A 25,147-nucleotide genomic window follows, 5' to 3' on the forward strand; every position below is an offset into this window, starting at 1 on the left:
CCACTGTCGGACAGCCCTTACTGTCAGAAAGTTCTTCCTAATGTTGAGGTGGAATCTCTTTTCCTGGAGCTTGCATCCATTGCTCCGGGTCCTAATCTCCGGAGCAGCAGAAAACAAGCTTGCTCCCTCCTCAATATGACATCCCTTCAAATATTTAAATAGAGCTATCATATCACCTCTTAACCTTCTCTTCTCCAGGCTAAACACCCCCAGCTCCCTGAGTCATTCCTCATAGCACATGGTTTCCAGGCCCTTCCCCATTTTAGTCTTCCTCCTTTGGACACACCCCAGTTTCTCAATGTCCTTTTTAAATTGTGGTGCCCAAAACTGGACACAATATTCCAGGCGAGGCAGAACAGAGTGGCACTTTGACTTCTCTTGATCTAGACACTATACTTCTATTGATGCAGCCTAAAATCGCATTGGCCTTGTTAGCTGCAGCGTCCCACTGCTGACTCATGTTCAATATTTGTGGTCTCCTTGGACTCATGGGGGCCCAGAGGAGAGGCCTCCCTAGAGGCGGGGAGTGGATGGTGGACTTCCCAGGGCTGCTTCATCCTCTCTGCCTCCTTTTGGGGGGGGGAAAGGCGGGAAGGGGAAGGCGGCTGAAGGGGCCCTGTCCTTCTCCCTCCTGGAGCCTAGGCTGGGGAGGCTGAGTGAGGAGGGCTTCCCTTATGGGCGAGGGAAGGCGGGGAACATTTGGGTGAGTCACTGAAGTGGAGGCGGAGGAGGAGGAGGAGGGAGAGGCCTCTCCGCCTCTTTCTCTCTCTCTCTCTCTCTCTCTCTCTTTCCTGGACCCAGAAGCCGCCTTCGTGGTCGTGGAGGGCAGAGACCCACGCGGGAGCCCTCCGAAAGAGGAGCCTAGGAGGAGGAAGGAAGGAAGGAAGGAAGGAAGGAAGGAGGGGGATGCTGGAAAGCCTGGAGTAATGGGGACAGAGGCGGAGGGGCCCTTCAAGGCCACCTGAAAGCCATGGTCCAGGACCAGACCAAGCAGGGAAACCCTTGCCTTCGCCCAGGTAAAGCACTCGCTTGAAACTGGCTGCATCCACACTGGAGGAAATAACCCGGTTTGGTACCGCTTTTAACTCCTGGTGGGGCTCTTGGCTGTGGAATTCTGGGCACAAACTCCCAGCTCCATAGCAAAGAGCCACACAAAGAGTTAAAAGCGGTACCAAACCGGGTTATTTTCTCCAGTGTGGATTCAAACCCAAGGAAATGGGGTGGGTTGGTGTCCATGAGCCAGGACTCAGAAGCTGGAGTTTACATTGATAGGAATGTCTTTTTATTTTTAAAGCTTTTGTTTTGTCACTTCCTCCATCTTTCTTTCTTTCTTTATTTCTTGCTTTCTCTCCCCTCCTTTTTTGGAATATCCTCCATTTTGTGCCTTGTCCTCCTACCAAAATGGAGGACACTTGCTCCCTTCAGTCTTGGGTGTGGTTTGTGTGTGTGTGTGGTTCAAAACACATTGCAGAAATAACCCAGTTTGAGACAGCTTTAAGGGCCTTTCCCCCCATGCTATGGATTTCTGGGAGTTGTAGTGTTGTTGTGACCCTCAGTGGAGCAGCAAAAACAAGCTTGTTCCCTCCTCAATATGACACCCCTTCCAGTATTTAAACAGGGCTATCATATCACCTCTTAACCTTCTCTTCTCCAGGCTAAACATCCCCAGCTCCCTAAGTTAAAGCAGTCTCAAACCGGGTTATTTCTGCAGTGTGAATGCAGCCCTATGTGGCTGATGAGAGGAAGAGTCATCTCTGGGTCTTTTGCCCTTCTCTCTCTCTTCCTTGGCTTTCCATTCCTTCCCTTCCTCCCTTTGGCTCTTATTTGTTGCAGGCTCCACTGCTGTTCAGTTTAATAAATATATATATATAGCCAGGTTGCTTTCCACCATAAATCAGGAGCAGAGGGCTTATTATATAAGCCTTATTTGGACATAAACGAAATGGAGGAGGCTTCAGCTTGGATGGAGATGAGGAGAGAGGAAGGACAGGAGTGATCCAAGGCAGCATGGCCAAAATGGGAGTTTGTACAGAGATCTGACCTTCGTCACCAAGTACGCAGGCGAAGGGAGATGGGTTCAGGTAGTGTCTTCTTGTGAAAAAGCCCAGTGCTAATACTTGGACATGGGAAGCGGGGAGAGAAAATACTAGGTGCAGTTTCAAGAGGAGGGGAGCACATGCTTCCTCTCCTTGTCTGTGAGCAAACTGTAAAGAAGACATTGAAATACTGTAGATAGAATCTTTCTACTGAGGTGCAAATAACAAAACCATTGGGCTACTTAGCAGTCGAGAATCAGAGCTGATAAAATATTTAATATTTATTCTCTCCTAAAAACGTAGGCGCTTTGTTGCCAGCTGGAAAAAAATGAAGTATGAAATCGATTTGTTTGATTTGTCTCTAGGGATTTCTCTTTCAGAAGTGGGATGCAGAACCTGCCTCCGGTTTTGGACTTGAGGCCTGGCACTCCCTTACATAGGACAGAAAGTACAGATATATTGCATTAGTTGTAGTCATACATGTAAGCATTAACGTAGTCGGTTACACATAATCAGTTTTTATTTTTAAGAGGTATGTGCTGCTTTCCCCATTACAAGCTGTCTGTGCAAGACTCACAAGGCAATATGGAGCTTCGCAAAAAAATATACAGAAATAAAATGGTTGTCTAGATTTTGAACAGAGGCTGTTGTTTTCTAAAAGTGCGTCCATAGGGTACAATCTCTTGTTTAGTAACAAGTAAAACGTAGAGTGAGGTGTGGTGGTTTGAGTTGTGGACTGACTCTGGAAAGCAGGATTTGAATCGCAGCATGGCTATGTAAACCCATTGGGTGACAAGTCATACTCTCTCAGCCTCAGAGGATGGCAATGGAAACGCTCTCTGAAGAAACTTGCCAAGAAAACCCTGTGATAGGTTCAGCTGAGGGTTGCCGTAAGACTTGACAGCACACAGCAACAAATGTAAGAACTCTTATTTTTTAAATGAGATCCCCCTCCTTATTTATATACTTTAACTTGCTTTCAAGAGGGATCAAAAGCTGGCTGGAAGATGCTGTTTGGCTAGAATGTGCACTTCCCCAGGATTGTGTCTAACATGTGTAAACCAACATTATATCCCCTGCTTTAAATACAACTTACTCTGTAACCCAGAATACATTAGTCATTCCACAAAAATGTTTGGTTAGAGTTCCTTAATCCCCTCCCCTTCCATCAGACTGACCTCCAAATAAGAGTCAACAGAGAATTTGTTCAATGATTAACTTTATGGATTCAGCTGGATAATATGGAATCTACTCAGTGAGAATGAGTTACCAAGATCCTTTCAACAAATAAAGGAAATCCTTGAGTCAGTTATATTCTCAATCTGTAAATTCCTTACCAATGATAAGCAAAATCTACATGTAATAGGTTCTGTGAAAGGTTTTGTTAAGTATTTAACAAGTTTGCCTTTTTGAGGAGAGGAAAATAGGCATGGTTCTATTGTGGTATCTGTATGCTGTGATCAGTATGGCAATTGGGAATACAGTATGTCCCATGGCCTGGATGTGACATCAGTGCTATGTTCTTAAATTGGTCAATATTTTCATATTCAGAGACACAGAATTAGTCTTTGCTTTGTGACTAGAAAGTTGGTAGTAGCGTGTCTGTGTCTGATAGTTCACAGAACTGAAAACAGAATTGAGTGACGGGGGTCAGAATATCTGAAAGATCACCTTGTCCTGTGTGAATCTGGCTGGAAGTTTACATTAATCAGCTGAAGCTTTGTTAAATATCCCCTCTTCTGGAGAAGTGAGGATGATGGGAGTATGAGGAGTTTTCATGTAATAGCAGCCTAGTTGTGGAATTGCCTTCCCAAGGAGGTTAGGCTAGCCCTCGTTTTTTGGTCTTCCCTTCTTACGTATGAACTAATTCCACCAATCCTTTAATGAACAAGGGTATCCTTTTGAGTTGACGTTCCACTTTTAAATATTTGATCAGCTTTGATTTATTTTGTTTGGAATTACTGTGAGCTATTTTACTGTAGATCACCTTGAATGACCATTACGCAGAGAAGTGATTCAGAAACATGTTAAATACATAATACACCTTTCTCTTTTCCTCCTCCAGCTCTCTGTCACATGCTAGGAAAACTGTTGTGTGATCACAGGATTAAGTGCCTACCATTGAGTTTGAAGGAACAAAAGAGATGAAGGGGATGGTTGTGGAAAAAAGTGCCATTGAGGGCAAGAAAGACTGTTGAGGTCAGTTAGCAAGAGTTAAGGTCAAGAAAAGTGAGGTCTACTGTTGTCCATAGGAAGAGTCTTCTGTGAAAGATTCCAGTTTAGCAATTGATGTGTGTCCCTTACACAAATACTGTAAAACAGTATTAGGATGGAACAATTACAGTGGTGCCCCGGGTTACGAAATTAATTCGTTCCGCTGTCAATTTCGTAACCCGAAAGGCTTTCGCAAGCCGAATTCCCATAGGCGCTAATGGGGAAAAGCCGCGATTCCGTGTGAAATCGCGCCGAAAAGCACCAAAAGTTTTTTCGTAACCCGAAAAAACTTTCGTAACGCGGAACAATGTTTTCCAATGGGATTTTTTCGTATCCCGAAAATTTCGTAACCTGGGTATTTCGTATCCCGAGGTACCACTGTATTCCAAACTGATGCTTTCTATTGTTGATGTTTTCATTTCTGTTGGCCTAGCTACTGGTAAGGATTCCTGGGAGGTGTAGTTTAAACGCATGGTTGGTTAGAGAAGGCTGGTTAAAGGCTTTCTACTCATAGTATGACTTTCATAGAAATTAAACATTGAAACCTGAAGGGAATACAGATGCTTATAAGTAAATTCTGTTGAAATGAATTAGACTTCCTATTGAGCAAAGGTCAAAGTGTATTTTAAAAGTTCTTTAGCTTATTATATGGACTAACAATTAATTGACAACAGAGAAGATTTTGTAATAATACTGTACAATGTTAAGTCTCCCTTATCTGAAATATTTGAGACTAGGAAGTGCTTTGGATTTCTCTTCCCCCCTCCAGATTTTGCAATATTTGTATATACATAATGAGATATCTTGGGGATGGGATCCAAATCTAAACAAGAAACTAATTTATGCTTTGCATACACCTTATACATGTAACCTGAAGGTAATTTTATGCATAATATTCTTAAAAATGTTGTACATGGAAAAAAGTTTGTGTACACTGAACCAACAGAAAACAAAGGTGTCACACTATCTCAGATACCCATGTGGACAATTTTGGAGTATTTGAGATAAGAGAGATTCAACCTGTTTTGTGACAAATACGCTTGGTTTTTTTATGTTTAATCTGGATATGAATCTTTAAAAATCTGCATTATGAGTTCGTCAGCTGAATCCTTGCAGTAAAGAACAAATTATAATAAAATGTGAGCTCCTATCTTAGTCATGACACTTAATAGAAGCTGTGTGGGTGGGTTGTTGCGATGATTTTAAATAGATTGTTCAAACTGCAAAAATGTATTGAATAGTTTAGAACATAATGTAGTTGCTATAAAAATTCAAACTGATTTGTTTAAAAATAAATAGCGGTTCACAATCTCTAGTTGGTTCACTCACAAATCTTTTGAGGGTTTTTTTCCCTCCTTACAGTGATTTCATTGTGAAATCGTTTCATTGTGTTTAGTGCTCCTAGTACACAAGCAAGGATACTAAGCAAGGTCACACAATGAAAACTTAAGTGCTGCGTATTTTCCAGAGGGAAGATAATTGGCAGGGAGGTGTCTCTTTAACATGGGGACAGTCCAGATAGGCATAACATGCATAATAATAAAAAAGGGATAATAACACATGATGCAATGGAGAGTGGGAGGCTTCAGAGGGATGGGACCAGCCCTTTTTTTCACCAGAGGCTCAGATCCAATAGTCACAGAATGGCAGCAGAGGTGTGGGGCTGAGGCTGGTGACAAAATGGCAGATTATTGTGAGCTCCACTGAACTGGTAAATTGAGTCGAAAATACACTGCAGAAATAATCCAGTTTGACACCGCTTTAACTTGCTGGGCTCAATGCTAGGGAATTCTGGGAACTTTAGTTTTGTGAGGCATTTAGCCTTCTCTGTCAGGGAGCGCAGGTGCCACAATAAACTACAATTCCTAAGATTCCCTAGTACTGAGCCAGGGCAGTTAAAGCGGTCTCAAACTGGATTATTTCTGCAGTGTGTTTTGGACCTTAGTATCAAAGGTACTACAAGATCCCTTTGCATCTCAGATCAGCATGCCAGGGTGACCAGATGTCATCCAGGAACTGTTCTATATTTCAGTCTTTGATCCAGAAGGAATTCCAAAATGTTCTCGTTTTTGAGCATGACTGTGAAGCATGAATCTACATTTCTGTGAGTGTTTCTAGCTTGTATTTGGTAATGTCCTCCATTTTTCTTGAATGCCCTCCAATTTTGTGGTGCCTTGTCCTCCTTTGCAGTAAGGACATCTGGTCACTCTGCAGATTACTGCAGGATTTCCCAGATGCCAGGTTTTTACCCAGCCCTTTGTGTAACTCTGTGCCATGTAGCCCCCTGTGGGATGCTGGGAGCAGGGCTGTTTTGTTCCTGAGGAGCTGCCATAGAGGAGTGAGAGTCTGAAAAGGCTGGGGAGAGAGGTCTGTCAGGGGTCCAAGTGTTATCTGGGGAATAAAAGGGAAGCCCCAAGAGAGAAGATCCCTGGAGCCTTGTCCTTGTCCTTTGCACAACTGCACTTACTGAGCCACCCCAGCACCTGAGGCCTGCATCTGACTCCCAGGATTCTGTAGCTAGAGCTGAGAGATGCATGCTCAGCATCAGCTAACTAAATGGTTGAACCCATCCACTCCTGTTTTGTTGCTTAGAGGTATACTTTAAGCAGTACTTTAAATCTCTATGGTTCTTCTTGCTTGCCACCTCCTCCTCTCCCTCCTCTGCCAACCATATACAGGTTACTCTAAGTTTCCTACTGGCTGTTCTCCCTATCTTATTTCAGGAAGTGTTTCTAGGCACCACACAATATTTGTGCGTGCTTTAATTCTTCCACCTCATTCATGGCACAACTGAATCCTAAGGCCTTTTCTCACTACACAATGAATAGCTTTATGATTCCACTTTAACTGTCATGGCTGCATCCTACAAATCCTGGGATTTGTAGTTTGGTCAAAGGCACCAAATAACCCACTGGCTGAGGATTTTAAGAGCTCCTCCCTAAACTGCTAGCTTTGCCCAAGATTTGCCAGGGACGGCATGTTAAATGTGAAATAACCAGAAAATATGGCAACTGCTAGGCCAGTTGATGGGAGCAGGTGTTAAAAAATATTGATCCCACTGAGGCTTTTATAATAAATGGCATCAAAACAGAAGAGGAGTTACCTGTCTGGCTACCTCAAGAGAATGTTAACATCAATATTTGCAAAATTTGTCACAACGACTTTGGTAGAATGTCGTATAGATAGTGCAGCATCGGTTAGCTCCCAAAATCAATGGGCCAGCTAAAGTATTTGAATGGACTGTGATTAATAGTCAACAATTTTTTCACAACAAGCAAACCTACCAGTAGTTTCCCCCTCACAGGAAAGCCTAACATTTCTGATGTTTTGGGTGTGATAGACCTTTCCCTTAGCTTTGCCTGAAACCTTATAGAAGAAACATTTAAAGGCTTTTAAGAGGCGTGTAGCTCTACTGTTGAACTTGCCCTTCCAAATATTTTGTACATTTAGTGAAGTTATTCCTACTGTCAGCTGCTGGCAACTGTTTTGATAGTGAGTGAGATTGCTTAACCCTAAGTGGTCATATTGTGATGTAGAAAAAAGGGAGTTTGAAGCCTCCCCTTGCAGATGGGACTAGTGCCATCTGCAAGGGACATAGCTGCTCTGGTGATGCAGTAATGGGTTATTTAAATATCATTGAAGACAAATGTGTCACCATCCACACTGGAAAGCATCTCTAAAAAATGTAGAACACCCTAATTAAGGATAGAATGGGGGTGAGAAAATTTTTTTAGCCTGAGGGCCACACTTGCTTGTGCGTAACCTGGGGGAGTCTGACTTTCTGAGGGCATGCTTATGAAATTTGGAGATGACACTAAATTAGAGGAATAGCTAATACTTCAGAGGAGAGGATCAAAATTCAAAATGACTTTAATAGATCAGAAAGCTTGGATAAAACTAACAAAATGAATTTCAACATGGAGAAATGTAAGGTATGACACTTAAGGAGAAAAAAAAAGATATGCACAGATATAGCGGAGTCTCCTTTGGCGTTTTTTAAACATAAGCTGCACAGCCATCTGTTGAGGCTGCTTTGATTGTGTATTCCTGCATGACCAAAAGGGGTTGGATTGGATGGCCCTTTAGGTCTGTTCCAGTTCTGTGATTTTATGATTCTACTATGCTATAAGTGGTTAGTTGTGATAACATAACCCTTATAGGCATATGCTTTCTATCTGGAATAAGAAGAGTTAAGTAGCATGCCAGATTTGTGAGATAACTGGTAAATGATGGTTTTGTGTTTTTTTAAACGAGAGTCACTTGTGGATTTCTGAATTATCTGCATTTCTTTAGTGTCCACTTTTAAATTGTCTGGCTAGCAGGTTTTCTTAGGAGTTGCATACAACTCCAGTCATACTGGGTGCTCCTTGATGGCTTTATTTTATGGCCTTTAATTATTTTTGTCTCCTCTCAGGTCTGGAGAAGTAGGAAGATGCTCCTATCTTAAGCTGATCACAAAGAATTTTCATAAATCATTCCCCTGATTCTGTCACAGATTGGGAGACCTGTGGTCCATAGGTCTGATGCTAATTCTCTGTCATGTCATATTCCTACACTCCCACCTTCTTCAGAGCCCTGTTTCCCCTCTTCTGCTGAGCATGGTACTGAGTAAGCAGGAAGGAGAAACAGCAGAATGAACCTGCAGAGAGGCCAGGTGGGCTGGTGGTACAGGAAGAGATTGCTCTCATCTTGCATTACCATCTCGCTGTTTTTTCAGACTGCATGTTGAGAAAGAGGTTTACTTTTGTCATTACATGTTTTGAAAGTCAAGCAATCTAGTACTGCAGGTAGAAAGCAAATAAGAACATGATTTTAAAAAATCTCCCTGATTGATGATGCAGTATTGCATAAATTTGAAATATTTTGTTTCCTTCTCAAATAAAATGTAGATTCGGAATCCTTGGTATATTGGCTGTTCATGCAATTGTAGGATCAGACATAGCGAAATAAGTTCAAGCAGATTCTGACAGATCATTTTCATTTACACTAACCAGACAGTGAGTGATTTATGGTCAGAAAATGTTTTCTAGGAGAAAAATTAGAATTTTAAAATTCTTATTAATTTATTTTATTTGTATGCTGCCTTAATCCCAGAGCAGGACTGAAGGCGGCTCCCAAAGAAGTCAGTTTTTTTAAAAAAAATAAGTAAATAAAAATGTATAAACAATTAAAAATCCACACATTGACAATATAAAATCATTTTAAAACATGCAAAATTTTTTAAAAAACCACCCTCCCAATCAGAAGCTCCCCTATTTACCCATTAAAAGCCTGCTTAAAAAGAAGGTTCTCTCTTGCATCTTCACCAAGCAAACCTATGATGGCAGGAGACAAAAAGCCTTCTGTAGATCTTAGGACTCTGCAAGTTCGTATGGAGAGATACAGCCTTCCAGATAGTCTAAACCTAAGCTGTATTCTGTCCAACATTGTGCTTCTGCTAGTGGAATAGGCACTGCTGATGAAATTGTCTCTGAAGTCTCACCCCATCAGCTATGAAAATTAGAGATATCTTCTGGAGCAGACCTGGGGTATTTACAAAGGATTGTGGAATGAGGAAGAGAATTTTCTACTGCCCACACAGAGATGTCTGTTCCTGTAATACTGGATCTCCTTGTTAGGATCTCAGAAAACAATTCAACCTGTGGTTCCACTAAAATGTCAAAGCCAGAACCACTGTTCACTGCTAGTCTATATGTTTTTGTGAATGCTGAATTAATGTATGGGAGAGAAATTCAAAAGTATGTTTTGTGTTACACAGAGGGGCTGAAGACATAGCACATAGTTTCTCCTGTTACCACCAGATTAATATGTAAATTTTCTTCTCTTATCACATTGTATTAGTGGTTGAAGAATAAATTAAAGTACCTATTTGCTCATAAGAAAATCACGCCTAATAAGAAAAATGTTAAGGAATGTAGCAAGATTAACAGTTTGTTTAATATACTGTTGGGGATATAATCATATGTCTTTTTATTTTATAAAAATCTATTTTTACATTGTTCTGGGGCCTTGGTCTAGGGTGGTGATTTCTGCATTTTGGCCATGCCAATTCAGTGGTGGTAAGCTATTAATTTAATGTTCTCCTCTCCCAGCCTTGTGATTTGAAAACTAGATGTAAGAGGGCTAGTGTAAACAATTAAAATAATTCTCATTCCACTTGAATACAATGTGATCCGGCCACACACAGTTTGAAAAGTTTGGGCTTTTTGCATCGGAGCCCCCCCCCCCCCAAAAAAAAAACCTCTGCAGAAAAAGGCTTTATTCTTTGTACCAGAGTATCTGTGGAAATCCACAGAAATGTGCATTTTCACACACGTGGCTGTCTATACCATATGGATATACATGGCTGTGCTTTTTCAGTAAAGGGATGGAGAAATTTGTGCAGCAAAGTGAAGGCAATTCTTGTTGATGAAAATGTATAAAAACCCTCAACAATTTGCATACTACCTAAGTATAGACTAGCCCAGAGAGTGGGCTAGGTAGATCATGCTAGTTTTCTGTTCAGTGTGGTTCTTTTGTACCAAAGGCTACTCAGTGATGTGACTTTACTTACGGTATTTTCTGAAGTGGTACAGTCCATACATAAATTTACAGGTTACATGAGAACTTGGTGTTGAATAGGGCACTAATAATTCATAAAAATCATCCCTAATGAGCAGCACATCAGTACTAAAGAAGTTTAGCAGTAGCAATAGTACTGTTATCAATAGCAACAAAAACAAAATTCTGTCTACTAAGATGATTGAAGAATATGATGTTGGATTATTACATATTTGACACCCCCCCCCCCCAAGGAACCCCTTGAGAGGCAATTAGCATGTAACTGAAGAAGTCCCAATGTGGTTAGTAGATTTGCTGAGTTTTTTTCTTTATCTTTTAAGAAGCAAACTTGATGAAATGGTTTCATCAGCAGTAGGTTAACATAAAGTCTGGTTAGACATGATTAGATATTTCTTGTAATTATTTTTAGTTGAAACTTATTCACAGAAAATTTATTCAGGCTTTATTCCAGGTCTGCACAGATATGATCCTCTAGCAAAGGCGTGTACTGTTTTTTCAGCCCCACTAGTGTACTGGAGGACTTAGTATTTGCATACTCAGAAATGTAATTCTTATATTCGTTACGTGCCTTCAGGTCAACTCTGACTTAGGGCAATCCTATATAGGGCAAACTTTGTTCAGAGGAGGTTTGCCATGGCCTCTCCCTGAAGCAGAAAGAGTGTGATGTGCCGAAAGCCACCCAGTGGGTTTCCATGGCTGAGTGGGGATTTGTACCCTGTTCACCTGGTGTCACATTCAAACCACTAGACTACACTGGCTCTCTGGCTATTCTTTATCCAGTAAGCATACCAACACAGCTACCTACATCTATTTGGGAATAAGCCAAATACAACCACCTCCAGGCAGAAAAAAACAGAGTTCAACTTGTGTTGAAGTGGGGCCTTAATATTTTTATAAACCATGTACCATGGAAAGCATGTTAATGTTAAATAAATGCTAGGAGTACGTAGAGAGATCTTGTAGCACCTTTGAGATTAACTGAAAGAAAGACATTTGGTAGCATGAGCTTTCATAGACTTCAGTCTACATACTTCCACCAAATGCCGCTGAGGAAGTAGACTGAAGTCTATGAAAGCTCATGCTGCCAATTTCTTTCAGTTAGTCTCAAAGGTGCTTACAAGATCCTCTACATAAGCATTAATAGTTGTATAGTGTTGTACTATAAGCACACGATGACATCACAAACAATTTCTACAGTATGCAGTACACAGACTGAATGAAAATATTGCACTTTGCACAACACTTTTGCAACCATACGCTGCTGCTCCCCCTCCCCCCCAAAAAACTGGGTGCCATATATTTATTTAGTCTCTGTACTGTATAGTATAGAAGTAATTTGTGGTGTCATGTGCTTACAATACAACACTGTACAGGTATTCATACTTAGTGCTTATACAATAATATAATATCATATGGGCCAATAATGGGTTCTGCATTTCAATGATATGCGCTTTTTGACAATTCTCTTGTCCCTAGCCTGTTGAATAAGCAAGGGACTACCATACTAGTATGTGTGTCCATATCAGTGGCAGCGAGTAAAACCAGGTGCTAATGCTTTAACACCCTACTCTTTAAATAATATGCTATTTAAAGTGTGAATGCTTTAAATGACTCCTGTCTCCATCCAGTGATATGCAAGGGCATCTTCACTCTGAAGAAAGCCTTCCTCATTCCAGTCCAGCTGTGATATTTTCCTAGCAGCCCTTTTGATCTGTTGGGCTTAAGGGAAAGTCTGTACAACCTGCTGCCAAGAGCCATATCCCATAGGTCATACTGTTGAAAAGGGTATAATTCTGCTACAACATGTATAGTGGGCCCTTGGTACCCTGTCGGTACCAAAATCTGTGGATGCTCAAGTCCCCTTATATACAATGTCATGGTATATCAATGTCTCTTATATAAAATAGCAAAATCAAGTTTTGCTTTCTGGATTTTTTTTGGGGGGGGGGGGAGGAGATATTTTGTGTTTTCACTCCTTTCAAATAAAGGCAACAGCTAGCCAAGGAAAGAGGTTTCAGTTCAGGGTAAAGAGTTATCTCAGGATTTTTTGTGGCTGCAGCCTTTGAATTAATGTTGAATCTGTATTCTGTTCTGGCAGGCTGTCTCATAGACTGGTTAAAGGAAAGAGTACTCACCCACAGCTACTTGTTTGCCAGGCTTAAAGGGACATGTTATGCATGGTTCAGAAGAATAATGAATGTGAACAGAAGGGGGCAAGCAGGACTATAGATTAGTCTGTATGGCTAGTTTGGTGACTTCATCTTTGGTCAGATTCTGACTTAGTTTTGCATAATTCACAGTGGAAAGCAGAGATAAACATTCTGGTTCTCTCTCAAGTTTTGGAAAACTCTGAGCCAGCAGGGTCAAAGATCAGAGATTGCAGTAGTTGTAAGAACACCCAGAGATCACTATTTCTGCAGTTGTCTATCCCTGCTATAAGGTTCATTATGGAGTTCTTTCGTTTGACATAGGATTGGCTGTGTTCATGTATTACTACTGATGCGAATACAGTCTGCACAAAGTGTGGCACTGTTGGCACTTCTTGTGTAACCTTTCCATTTTTGAATTACTTGTAACAAACCTTTTGATGTTTCCTTTTTCACAAGATCACTCCTTATTAAAAGAATCAACTTTATTAGTGTATTTGATTTTTTTTTAAAGAAGGAGAGAAGAAAAAGAGGCTTGCAGCATGTTTAAAATGAATATATTTGTCAGTGCATTGAAGCATATGATTTTATGAAGCTTAGGTCCAAAACACACTGCAGAAATAATCCAATTTCATACTGCTTTAACTGCCCTGGCTCAGTGCTAGGCAATCCTGAGAACTATAGTTTATTGTGGCACCAGAGCTCTCTGACAGAGAAAGCTAAATGTCTCACAAAACTACAGTTCCCAGAATTTCCTAGCATTGAATGAGGGCAATTGAAGTGGTCTCAAACTGGATTATTTCTGCAGTGTGTTTTGAACCTTATATAAAGGAACTAGATAAAATTCTCAAGTGTAAGGATACATCATCATTAAATATGGTATAAATATTAAATAAAATTTTAAATAAAATAAAATAAATATTAAATGGATAAATATTAAATAAATAAATTGTAACGAAGTGAGAATCATCTTTGCAATAAAATTCCAAATTTCTCTGTATGGATGTGAAAGCTAGACAGGGAAAAAAGATGATAAAAAGAGAAAGTCATTTGAAATGTGCTGCTGGAGGAGACAAACAAATGGGTCCAAGAGCAAATCGAGCCTGAGCATCATGTCTTTACTAGTGATGTCCTATGATGTGTCTAAAATATGATAACTTCAGTTTAGCCATAATGCTCAGAAAAGTGGAAGACGCAGGAAAAGAGGAAGACTATAATACAGATGAATGGGTTCAATATAGGAAAGCCATGCTCTTGATCTTGCAGCATCACAGCAGGGCTAGTGGTTCTATATGTTGGAGTTAATTTGATGGCAAATAACAAGAAGAAACATGCTAAGTACATCTAATGGTTTTAAAGGTGCTAAAACATTCCGCTGCCTTTTATCTTTTTAAATGGTGGTACATGCATCTTGCCTAAGAAATCCCAATGAAATTCATGGGGTAATTAGAAGTCGATAGGTGATTTGAAGGCATGTGTGTGTGCATGTGCACACTGCACAGAGCAACATTCAGCTTTTTTTTAACCAGGACAATGAGAAGGTGGGATTTTTAAAAATCTGAAAGAATCAGACAAGTAGATAGTGATATAGTAGAACTCTTTTTTTAACTTACTGTTTTTCATAGCAGCATAGCTGTCAGAGTTCTCCACATTTTTTGAAATAAATCATATAATTCAAATTCTGCATTGAGGTTTTTTAAAAATAAATAAATAAAGATAAAGCTAATTAAATAAAGAGCTTTCATGATTTTGATTACTTGAAAAATTTAGATCAAAACTCTGTCTTATGTTTTTCCAGTCTTGGAACAGTTTCTCCCCGTAGAGATTTCCAATGTGTAGTCGAAGGCTTTCATGGCCGGCATCCATATTTTTTTTGTGGGGGGGGGGGGGGGGTTGGTCTATGGGGCCATGTTCTAGAAGAGTTTTTTTCCTGACGTTTTGCGAGCATCTGTGGCTGGCATCTTCAAAGAATGCTTCAAATTCTCTGAAGATGCCAGCCACAGATGCTGGCGAAACGTCAGGAAGAAAACTCTTCCAGAACATGGTGCCATAGCCCGAAAACCCCACAAAAAACTCTGTCTTATGTGCTTGACTAGTTCCTCTTAAAACTGAAGAAAACTAGGACTTTAATTTACCTGTTGGGTCAGTTGCTTTAGAAAAATTCTGTGGTACTGCTTACTGAAAAAAGGAAGTTCCTAGCTCTAAGCTTCTCAAAGATCAGTGCAATCAGTGTATACTTGAAAACTGATTTTGTCAGGGATGCAAGCAAGTTATAGTCTGTATTACAAATGATTTAATATTTCAGTGGGCCATTGGTGTCCACTGGGGTTTAGTTCCAGGATCCCTGTGGATACCAAAATCCATGGTAGCTGAAGTCCCTTTAGATACAGTGGTTGTAATCAAACGGTGTTCCTTATATAAAATGGTAAAGGTTTGCTTTTTGGATTTTTGCGGGGAGGGCTATTTTCAAGCCATAGATCTGTGGAAAAGTAGTAACTTTTGTGTGTTGTGTGTTGAATCAGTGGAAAAGGAGGGCTGACTGTAATTGTAACCAAGAGCTGGAATTATTTTATTTATTTGTTAAATACATACAGTATATGCTGCCTTGTATCAAAGGTTCTTATAGCAGTATACAGGCAGCAAAATAACAATTCTTAAAAAGCTCAAACGTCTTAAAGCAGGGTAGTCTGTGGATACAATATCCAAGCCAAGCCATGATCCCTAGGCCATCAAAACCTTGGCAAAAAGCCAGGCTTTAATTTGGTGCCACAATGAGGCCATTGTGGGGGCCAAACAAACAAGGGGAGAGCATTGACTAGCCAAGATGCCACAGTAAAGAAAACTGCCAATATGTATGATTACATGTATTTTAAATACATGCTTCTAGTTCAGGGGTAGGCAACCCTTTTGAGCCGGGGGCCGGGTTGCTGTCCCTCAGACAACTGGGGGGCCGAAGCCAAAAAATAAATAATTAAATAATTTTTAAAAAATTAAATAAATAAATAAACCGGGATAAATGTAGGACAAAATTTTCAAATGGAGGGCACTTTTAAATAAAAAAATGGAGGACACGCAAAAAAAATTGCTGATTTTTTAAAAAATGTTAATATAAATGCATGTAAAAAAAATAAAACAAAAAATTATTATTATTATGTTTCTGAGGCTTCTATAGACAATTGCCCCACCATGCCCCTCGTGCGATACGCCAAAGGCCCCGGCGGCAATCGGCGGCAGGACCGGGCTGGGGCCGGTCCCAAGGCCTCGCCGGGCCGCATCCGGCCCACGGGCCGCAGGTTGCCTACCCCTGTTCTAGTTGAAAAGACTCAATTGCAGTGTTGAAACTGGGTGGGTCCCCTTCAGACCACACAATTATATCACTGTGATTCACTTGAACTGCTGTGGCTCTGTGGAGTCATGGGATTGATCAGAGGCACTAGAGGAGAAGTCCAAGAATTCTGGATGCCCCCCCCCCCAAACTCCCAGTCCTAGGATTCCATAGGATGTTGCTGTGACAATTAAAGAGGAACCATAGTGCTCTTTTTGTGTAGTGAGAAAAGGCCCACAGTCTGTTTGCTACTGGGTCTCCTTGTGTCCAGGATCCAGTGTGGGTGCTTCTGTTGATGGATCAGCTTTCAATCGGTGGAACCAGGAGAGCAACAACACCCCCTCCCTGCACCATCCAAACCAGCTCTGGTGCCATTGTTGGGAGGGTATGGCATACTGGGCTGCAGTGGTGAGAGGAGGAGAATGTGGGAAGAAAGTTCTGTTGTGCTAGCAGACATCTGCTAGTCTGACCTTGACTATAGGCCTGATAACAGACAGGCCAAAATAAAGCTATTTCAAGTCACTTTGCAAGTATGCTGTTTAAATGATACATGCGTCCTAAGAGTCCAGAAGCCACACCAAAGCCGCGCTCCAGTCCTAAGGACTGGAGTGCAGCTTTGGTGCAGCTTCCAGACTCTTGGGATGCATGCATCATTGAAACAGCATACCTCCAAAGTGACCTGAAGCAGCTTTACTTTGGCCTGTCTGTATAGGGCCTATAGACCTGTATTACCAATTTTAATTAGTTTATTAAGGCCTGTTACAGACTGCCAAAATAAAGCTGCTTCGGGTCTCTTTGGAGGTATGCTGTTTAAATGATGCATGGGTCCTACGGGTCCAGAAGTTGCGCCAAAGCCACACTCCATTCCTAAGCACTGGAGGGCAGCTTTGGTGCAGCTTCCGGATACTTAGGATGCATGCATCATTTAAACAGCATACCTCCAAAGAGACCCGAAGCAGCTTTATTTTGGCAGTCTGTAACAGGCCTAAATCATTATAAAATTATTAATTTTATAAAACAGTTGTTTTGTGCATAGAAACGAAGGGTGTTATACCCCATTAGCAGTCTTAAGCATGTATTGGTAAACTTACTGGATGCAGAAAATTTACTCCTCTGGTGTTGGTTTTGCATTTTGTATTTCTTAAGGGAACTATTCCAGTGATCTTTTGGGGCATGCTATGACAGACACAGGATCACACTATGGAACATAGTTATACTTGGTGGGGAATGCTTCTGATTGGCAGGAAAGAAACTGAGATGTATAGGAAATTGTTGTGGAGAGATCATAAATGGTTGCTGCTCTGGATCAGATGCCAAGGATGAATGGACATGGCATTAAATACATGAATACATTGAATGGGTCTCTTTTATTTCCAAAAACTCTGCATATATGTGACAGGGAGGTTGTGCTGCTCTTATCTCTCAGTGGAGAAGTAGACATTTTCACCAGGATCACGATACAAAGGGAATTCGAACACTGGGTTATAAACAATAACATTGTGTTGCAGCTGCTCCACTGTTTAAAAGTGCAAACATCTATTAAATGTGCTCAAACATTTGACAGCATGTCTAGTTTCACCTCCACCATGATTGTCTCTGCTAGACTGCAGGATAGGGAGGGAGCAAGTAGTCATATGAGTTAGAAAACAATAAAAAGCTACAGGAAAAGATATTCCACCTCAACATTAGGAGGAACTTCCTGACAGTAAGGGTTGATTGACAGTGGAAAAAACTTCCCCGGAGTGTAGTGGAGTCTCCTTCCTTGGAAGTCTTTAAACAGAGGCTGGATGGCCCCCTGTCAGGGGTGCTTGAATTGTGAGTTCCTGCATGGCAGAATGGGGTTGGATTGGATAGCCCTTGTGGTCTCTTCCAACTCTATGATTCTATGAAAATAAAATTTATCATTATTATTATATTTATTTTTATTTTGCAGCCCCCTAAAACTGGGACTCCGCGCAGCTTACCATTTAAACAACGTTGTTTAAATATTTGAAGGGATGTCATATTGAGTAGGGAACAAGCTTGTTTTCTGCTGCTCCAGAGAACAGGACCCGGAACAATGGATGTAAGCTATAGGAAAAGAGATTCCACCTCAGATTAGGAGGAACTTCCTGACAGTAAGGGCTCTTTGACAGTGGAACACACTTCCTCGGAGAGTGGTGGAATCTCCTTCCTTGGAGGTCTTTAAACAGAGGCTGGATGGCCATCTGTCGGGAATGCTTTGATTTGGATTTCCTGCATGGCAGGGGGTTGAACCGGATGGCCCTTGTGGTCTCTTCCAGCTCTATGGTTATATGATTCTATGACCATAATTTAAAACATACAAAAGTTAGCATTAAAATAGAATGAAACTGTCACCGTATTAACACTCATTGAAAGTATAAAATACAATTAAAAAAGGGAAAAGCACTTAAAAACAGTACAGTTAAAACAGTACAACTTCCCTAGCCTATTCTTTAAAGACTTTCTGTTTTAAAAGCCTGTCTGAATAAAAAGGTTTTAGCCTGCCCACGGAAGGCCACTGAGGAGGGGGGCATTCTAGTCTCCCCGGAAAGGGATTTCCAGAGTCTAGGGGCAGCCACCAAGAAGGCTCTTCCTTGTGCTTGTGATGGTGGTGGAACTGAGAGAAGGTCCTCTCCTGCGGATCTCAGAGCCCATGCCAGTTCATACAGGGATATGTGATCTGCCAAATAGCCTGGACTTGAGCCATACATGGCTTTATAGGTCACAACCAGCACTTTGAATTGTGACCGGAAACAATCTGGCAGCCAGTGAAGCTGTTTCAACAGGGGCATTGCGTGCTTTGTAACCTGCCCCAGTTAACAATCTGGCTGCAACTCTTTGGACCAGCCGAAGTTTCTGAACACTTTCCAAAGGCAGGATTGAAAACTGACCATATATTGAAATCTGAGGTTAAAGGGGATCTGAACTTGAATCTGAAGGTCCCTTTGAAATTTTTGTTGCCTTAGGAAAACCATTTGTTGCCGTGTGCCTTCAAGTTGTTTCTGCCTTATGGCAACCCAAAGGTGAACCAATCATGGGGGTTTCTTTCCAAGATTTGTTGAGAGGAGGTTTGCCATTGCCTTCCCCTGAGGCTGAGAGTCTGATTTATCTAAGGTGACCCAGTGGATTTCATGGCCAAGCTAGGAATTGAGCCCTTGTCTCCAGAGACACACTCCAACACTCAAACTACTACACCACACTGGCTCTCAATACATACCCCTTTTCTTCCTTGTCCTCTAGCTGGAAGTTTTTTTAGCATCATTAGCATTGAGAAGATGGTAAAGGAAGGCTAGAGAAACAGACTTTCAGTCTTTTAGGTTGCAGCAACATGTCTTCAGTAAAGCATGCAAGAAAGCTTGATCTGGCAAAGAGCAGCAGTCTACTCTAGCCAATCTTACTGGGCCTATGTACTATGCAAACAAGCAAAGTAAATAGCAGCTACCTTTAGAAGCCCTCCAGAAGCCAGAAAAAAAGGGTGATGGCAGATTAGCCTGTCTCACTACTTAGCATGTTTGTTTGTTTGTTTTAAAAACATAGGTCTTTAACTCTGGCCACTATAACAGAAATCATAACAAAACTGGAGGGTAAGAAAGAAAAAAGTTGGCCCTGGAAGAAGGTTTTAAGAAAGTTCAAAATGTTTTTGTTTACATTTTCAGGGCTTAGCTGACCTGGTGATTTCATTACACATGTGTATATTGTTATTTTTAAATAAAGGTTTGCAGAAATATGTTGAAATGTCCTTTTTTTGTGGTATAGGGGCCTATCTCTTAGTCTTTCCATATTATTTCTGCTTCTAGTACTGAATTTTCTGTCAAAGTAATGCCTAGGAATAGATCTACTTTGTTAAGTGATTTGTTAGAGATATACCTTTATTTGGATTTGTGTTCTGAGCTCCAGTCTGCACACGTGTTAAAGCAGTTTGATATATTTCCTAATAGTGTATGGTTTTTAAGTGCTTTTATCTTGTTAATTATATTCTATTTTTTTAAAAACAAGTGATATTAAAACAAATTTTAATATTGTAATAGTTTAATTCTGTTTTAATAGTCACTTTTGTATGTTTTAATTGTACTGTGCTTTGAGTCCCAATTGTGGGGGAACACAGGATATTAACAACAACTACTATTTTCCTTGCACAGTATTCATTTCTTACTGTTGTTGTGTTCCTTCATGTGGTTTCTAATTTATGGTGGCCCTAAGGCAAACCTTTTACATGGGCTTTCTTAGCAAGATTTGTTCAGACGGGGTTTGTCTTTGCTGTCCTTTGAGACTGAGTGTGACTTACCAAGGTCACCCGGTGGGTGTCCATGATTGAGCAGGGATTCGAAACCAGGATTCCAGAGATGTAGCCCAATGTCAGGTCACTATATCATGCTCGCATACCTTCCATTTTTTTCTGCATGTAGATGTAATAGTTTTAAAATGTTACCCTATAGCAGAGGTTGGCAGTCTTTTTTCCATGAAAGACCTCACTCATATCTGTCAACTGTTTGGGCGTCTTGTACCAGCCTAGAGCCAAAGCCACAAATGGTTGGGTCACTTCTCCCCCCCCCCCACCTTGTTCTGTTTCTCTTTTCATGCCCAGATTTCTGCCACTAAAATAAGTCACTGTTTCCAGAGGTCTCAGCTTATTGCTTGCAGCCAGCTTTATGAAAATGTGTATGGAAATATTTGGAACAGCACTGGGCATGTTAGTATTCTCTTCTTTCTAGTGTTCCATTTTGCTTCCTTTTGCTTTGGCCTCAAAGAAACAAAGCAGCCTGTGAATGTTTTGCTTAAAGTAATGGCTGGTAATTACTGTATAGACTAGAAGCTTATTTTCATCAGATGTAAATTTTTATTTACTTAGGCCACCTTTCTTGCAAAAGTGGACCCAAGGCAGCTCACAAATGAAATTCTAATCCTTGATAGTGTGTAAATAATATTAGAGAAATTATCAAAGCAATTCTGAAACCTTTAAATCAAAGTATATACGAGAGGTATTAATTCAGTTTAAAAATTAACAATAAGGCTCAGCATACTTATAGCCATATATTTTCATATTAACTCGTTTATTCAAGAGGACACTGCCTTGTATATTCTTTTTAAAACCAAAAATGTCTGACTTTTAAGAAATTTATTTTCTTGTTGAATTCAAAGATATAGCTGTGTTAGTCTGTAGAATCAGTATGTAGAGAGATTTTGTAGCACCTCTGAGATTAACTGAAAGAAAGAAGTTGACAGCATGAGCTTTCGTAGACTAATGTCTACTTCCTCAAATGCCACTGAGGAAGTAGACTGAAGTCTACGAAAGCTCATGCTGCCAACTTCTTTCTTTCAGTTAGTCTCAAAGGTGCTACACAATTTTCTTATTGGTTTTTGAAATCATTAGTTTCTACTTATCCTGTCTCATAAACACTGCAATATGAAATATTGATAATAGCTACATGAATGGGCATAATTTTGGGATGCCTAAGTGGTGGTGGCTATTGCTGCAGATGTTTATTTGATAGTTTTAATTAGGTTTGTAGTACTCTCCACTCCAGTCTTTGCCTTCATGTTGTGTGCCTCCAACTCATCCTGCCTTAATGACTATATCCCTTTCTTCCTAAATTTGAAGTGGACCTATAAATTCCACTTCAGCATCTGCTTGCTACTCCTTAGTGCATGCCAATAATGCATTGTCATGTCACGATATCCAGGGGGAAGTGGCACTGCATTTTGTACCTCAGTCTGCAGTTTCACTGGGAAAAATGAGTCAACACCCAACTGTTCCATTGTAATCTGAGGTATTAGTAAACTCAGCATTTTACTTCCTAGCCTTATTTTATAGTTCATTGACACCATCCTACTTGAACTTTATATAGCAGTTCAATATTTTGGTGAAGTTCCATAGAATATTTATTTGCTTCACTTGAGCATCTTCTTCAGCCATGCGGAATTAATAGATACAATTCTTTCCTGGCATAAATTTTCATTTATGGTCTTATTGGCTCTTGATTCATATTCAGAGGAACAATTGAAACCTGGAGGCTGCTTTAATGTACAAGTGGGTAGACTCCTCAGCTATGGTCCAAACTCTTTCTTTGAGCTAGCCTGTAAAAAACGGTAAAAAGCCTGTCTTGCTTTTGCACTTACCTTCTATGAAAATTTCATTCAATTCATTTGTTTTTGGCCAGGTAGTCTATTTTCAGCTGACTCATTAAGGAAGTCATTCTTAGATCCTGGTCCTGATTTTGTATAAACATTTATCACTATGTAAAACTACATACATTGGTTTTGAAAGAAATTCAGTCCTGCATCATAGTCTTAAAAATAATAGTTAAATATTGTATAAAGTAATTCATATTACACTGAACTATTTCATTGAAGGTATAGTTTATTTTAAGAAATAAATATCCATAGTTACTTTTTAAATTAGATTTGTAGGCACCCACATGTCCATTTATCTGTGGCAAGTTAGAATCACCAGCAGAGAGGGATATATTTATAAAAGTTAGTTGTATTACTGCTCTTTAGTCATGTTGACTAACATTGGCAGTTGTGAGTTAAGTAGTAAGTTCTGGAAGCCTGTTTGCTAGGCTGCTTCAAACTGAATTGTATCTAGTGCAGCATGAACATGGAATCCCTCCATAACCACAAAAGCATTTTCTGAAGTTCCTTCAGTGTTTGGAAAATGTGTGTGATGGGGAAAATACAATAGGAAAAGGGGAAATGAGGTATACAACCCGACAGATTGATTGAAAACAGCTTGTAGAACAGTGTAGAATATCTAAATAAAAAGATATTGTGGTACATATTGCTCATTTTGTTGTAGAGATCCATTCCATCTTATAAATGTCCAGTCTTGCTTACTAACATGCCCTAGTGCCCTTTACATCTTCATCCTGAGAAGGTGATGACAATTCAGAAACACACAAGGTGCCTCTTAAGAAAGTAGTTTTTCAGCATCTTGGTATAGTAGCCCATTGGTATCCACTGGGGTATCCAGGAACTGCCATGGATACTAAAGTCTGAATGCACAAGTCCTATTATATACAGTGGCATAGTAAAATGGTGTCCCTTATATAAAATGGCAAAGTATCTGGCTACCAGTCGAGACATCACAAGCAGAACAGATGAAGGGAGCAACAAAATCAGCATGTGCTGTACTGCTATGTCCTGGGTACAGGTTGGATCCAAACAGTTGCTTGACTTTTGCCAGGTACTCCCCCAGCGCCACTTCCAGCTGTACTTCCTTGCATTGGATCCTAATCTTTCCATGACCTTACAGATTGGTTTTTCAAATTGCATAGCGGACTTCAGTGCTTGAAGAGGATGTGGAAAATCCTCCTGGGTTCTTAGGATCCAATGCAATTACCCAGCAAGCTTAAGACAAGCTTACATTCCTGACATTCCTCTCATTTTGTTGGTGTGTGCCTTCAAGACGTTTCTGACTTACGGTGAACGGCAAACCTACCATGGGGTTTTCTTGTCAGGATTGGTTCAGAGGGAGCTTACCTTTGCCTTTTCTGAGGCTGAGAGGATATGACTTGTCTAAGGACATTCAGTAGGTTTCCTTGCCTGAGTGGGGATTTGAATCCTGGTCTCCAGAATCATAATCCAATGCACAAAGCACTATACCACACTGGCTTTCTTTTCCTCATTAATCTTTAATGTTTTGTACCAAGGTAACAAGATGTTTTCAATCTAATCTGCCTATTTTATTATATATATTATTTTCTCAACATTCTAAAGTCAAGTTTAAAATAGCTGTTGTTGTTATGTGGCTTGAAGTTGTTTCCGACTTATGGCAACCCTAAGACGACCCTATCATGGGGGTTTCTTGCTAAGATTTGTTCGGGGGGTTGGGTTGCTATTGCCTTCCCCTGAGGCTGAGAGCATGTGACCTGCCCAGGGTCACCCAGTGGGTTTCATGTCCGAGCTGGGAATTGAACCCTGGTTTCCAGAGTCTCTTAGTCCAACACTCAAACCACTATGCCATGCTGGCACTAAAATAGCTAGCATTTGTTTAAAGATCAAGTGCAATTTGTGGAATCAAAAGGATTGACTTCTTCCATATGTGATTAATTTAGGGGCAGCTCTGCCTCTCACCCTGACCTTTTGGTGTGTTTGGTCGGTTCCCTGATAATTTGGGTAGGTGGGCCTTCCTGATCATTGCTTCACACTTTGGGATTTTGTCTCTTAGGAGATCTATCAGGACCCTACTCTTTAGCCTCTGGTTTGGATAGGATGCCTTTCTGTGTCTTCTTCCTCCTGCAAGGCTGTTTGTGTGTAGATTAGCATTTTATTTTTGCTTAATTTTATTCTTGCTTTATATAAAGCATATAAAGTTTCACTGTTTTTATTTCTGTCTTTTGATTTTGTGGAAGCTGATTAGAACATTCTTATTGGCAGGAAAGCAGATTCTAAATATTTTAAAATAAAACTGACCAAAGGGCGAACACTTGAATCCTATTTGCTATTATCACTTTAGGAGCATGAGTAAAAAATTAACATCTAACTATCAGTGTACAGTAGAACTGGATTTACAACTTCAAAACCAGTAATTCAACTTTTGTTGCCTTCATGTCTTCTGTGTTCTAAAATGCAAAGAACATGCCTCAGGATTCTTGTTTCTGGTTTGATCTGCTAATATTTTTCTGCTGATCTAGAGGCAGATCATACAAATTTTGGTATTATTATTTATTCTACTTTTGCTTCAACAGGTCAGTATGGTTTGCTTTGGTGGGTCTCTTCCCCAATCCCTTTTTTAGTTATTGTAATGACACAGAGAGGTGGTAGGGTAGAGACAGAAAGAGTAAGTGGCTGACTCTAATGGCTAATGTAGTGATTTGAATCCTAGTCTCTCTTGCTGAGACCTAAGCATCTGCTATGTCACA

The 25,147-nt window shown here is 40.3% G+C and overlaps 1 protein-coding gene across 7 annotated transcripts in view; it reads left to right on the top strand.

Annotated features, from left to right (window-relative positions):
• Positions 1-693: 693 nt before the first annotated feature.
• LOC149313470 (N-acetyllactosaminide beta-1,3-N-acetylglucosaminyltransferase 2-like) overlaps positions 694-25,147 on the top strand; it is a 35,534-nt gene continuing 11,080 nt past the window's right edge. The window contains exon 1 of one of the 7 annotated variants that reach the window (XR_016280829.1): positions 694-1,016. The gene's annotated coding sequence lies outside the window, so the exon portion shown is untranslated. The other 6 variants (XM_089519143.1, XM_089519145.1, XM_089519149.1 and 3 more) reach the window with 6 other exon arrangements.

Source organism: Sceloporus occidentalis, unplaced genomic scaffold (genome assembly GCF_023333645.1).
Source record: "Sceloporus occidentalis isolate IW3139 unplaced genomic scaffold, rSceOcc1.0.p SCAF_4, whole genome shotgun sequence".
Lineage (NCBI taxonomy): Eukaryota > Metazoa > Chordata > Lepidosauria > Squamata > Phrynosomatidae > Sceloporus > Sceloporus occidentalis.